Source organism: Chinchilla lanigera, unplaced genomic scaffold (genome assembly GCF_000276665.1).
Source record: "Chinchilla lanigera isolate Chin_1 unplaced genomic scaffold, ChiLan1.0 scaffold00113, whole genome shotgun sequence".
In the NCBI taxonomy this organism is placed as follows: Eukaryota; Metazoa; Chordata; class Mammalia; order Rodentia; family Chinchillidae; genus Chinchilla; species Chinchilla lanigera.
The window spans coordinates 5,405,446-5,407,654 of record NW_004955514.1 but is presented as its reverse complement, the minus strand read 5'-3'; positions in this window follow the sequence as shown (position 1 = coordinate 5,407,654).

The window sequence follows — 2,209 nt, the reverse complement described above, 5'->3', positions numbered from 1 at the left end:
CCCCGCCCCCCGCGCGCCCTCCCGCCCGCGCTCCCGGACACCCACGGCCCGTGTCCCCTCTGTCCCCACGCGGGCCTCTCCCAGCTCTGATCCCTCGCCCCAGCCCGACTCGGCCCGATGCCCCCCCCCCACGCGTCGTCCCGCACCCCAGCCCTCTGCCCGCACCCCACCCCTGTCCGGACCCAGTACCCACTCCGCCCCCCGCTGCCAGAAACAGTGGACACGGAGAGGCAGCCCGCCAGGATTGTGGGGGTGGGGTGGGGGCAGCACCAGCCCGCGGGTGGTAGCAAGGGAACAGATGCAGCCAACCCGGGAGCTCCACAGCCATCTGGTTGCTCCCGGCTGTCCCCGTGGTCTGGGTGAGCAGCGTGTGTGTGTGTGTGTGTGTGTGTGTGTGTGTGTGTGTGAGAGAGAGAGAGAGAGAGAGTGTGTGTGTGTGTCCCTACACCTACCTGTCTGTCCATCCCTGCGTCCCCCGGCGTTGAGGGGTGCGCTGTCCCTAGGGTTCACACGGTAGAGGAGGGTTCTCCTGTGAGTCTCCGTCTGTCTGTCTGGTGTGCCTGTGCGTTGGGGAGCAGGTGACCTGAGCCACTTCCTAAGAAAAGAGCGCATCCCTCGCCCTCCTCCAGGGGTAGGGAACCCAGTGCTGGGGGAGGTGCGGGGGTCTCCAGGCCCCCAGCCCTGGATTCCTCCCCAAGCCCTCCCAGTCACTCCACTATGGAGCCACCAAGAGGCTGCTTTCAGGTCGACGGGAGAGGGGAGCTGGGGCGCATCCTGGGCGAGCCCTTTGTGCCCTATGTGCCATAGGCACTTGGAAGACTCCTGCTCCCCTGGGTCAACCCACTCCGGTTGCCTGCCCTCTTGAATGAGGGGCCCACGGCTCAGGTTCGCACTGAGCCCAGCCAGCTGCAATAGCAGGTCCTGACTGTTATAGGCAGGAAAACCTTGGACCCACTGGGAGCCAAGCTGCGGCCCCGTCTTCACTCGTTTATTCAGTTCATTCCGTCTTTCATCTCATCTGCACATTCCTACCCTGCACCCAGCGTTTGCCTGGCTCTGTTCCAGGCACCCGGGATTCAGCAATAAAGACCGAGCCTCCCGGGCTGCTGAGAGGCCAGGCAGACTCAGCAGGCAACTGTTCCAGGAGCATTGCTGGGAAGCTGGAGCCGCCACCCGACAGCCCTGCCCTGCCCTTGGTGATGGGCATGGCCCGGGGTGGGGGGCAGGAGCTGCCAGCAGGGAGGGGCTGCCTGCCAGGAAGGCCAGGAGGTGCCCAGAGGCAACACCTTCAAGGTCTTTGTAGAAGGAGCTGGCAGATGGTGTGGGCGTGGAGAGGGCCTGCCAGGAGAGGACCCAGCCCGGAACAAAGAACAGATGTGAGATGCCCATCAGACCTGGGGACCTGTCCACTGGGCGTCCTGAGGCTCAGCACGTGCCCCTCGGGTGTGTCCCAAGAGCCAGCCCGTGGGGACAGTCCGGGCACAGTGAATTACTGGGCACACAGACACACGGGCATGAATGAGCTGCGGAGGCCTGGTCTCTGGGCAGAGAGTGAGGTGTAGGGCAGTCCCCAGGCATCTTTCTACACACTCATCCCCTTAGCTGCCTTCATTTTCCTTCTTAGAATGCATTACCTGCACTGGGCAGAACCTGCGGCCTGTCTCTCTCACTGCATCAAAGTGTCTTTGAGAAGGGCTTTGTCTTGTCCCCTGCTAGCTCCAGCTTGTAGAACAGTAGTGCCCAGCACATAATAGGTACTCAGGAAAGATGTGTAGGATGGATGGATACATGAGCGGATGGATGGATGGACAGATAAGTGGACTACGGCTGTAAAGAGAAGGCTGTCTAAGTTACCTGCCTGTTCTGTCTTCTCCTGTGGCTTTTCTCGCACTCCATCACCCTGATTTCTCACCTACCACAGCAATTATTTTTACCATCTTTTTTAGTTCTGAGCCCCCTAAAGACAGAATAACATCTGACTCGCTTTTCTCTCTGGCATTAAGCATGTGCTTTTCTCAACCCACTGGAGATAGACAGCAAGGTGAAACTCACAGCTGTGACAAGGGCGTGAGGACCCAGAAGAGGGAGAAGCTATGGCTGGCAAGTGGCAGGAACCCCATGAGTGCCCCAGGCCCCATAAACACCAAACCACTTTTATTTCACAGCACAGTTTTACAAGGCACGTTCCCACCTGTTACCTCTTTTCATA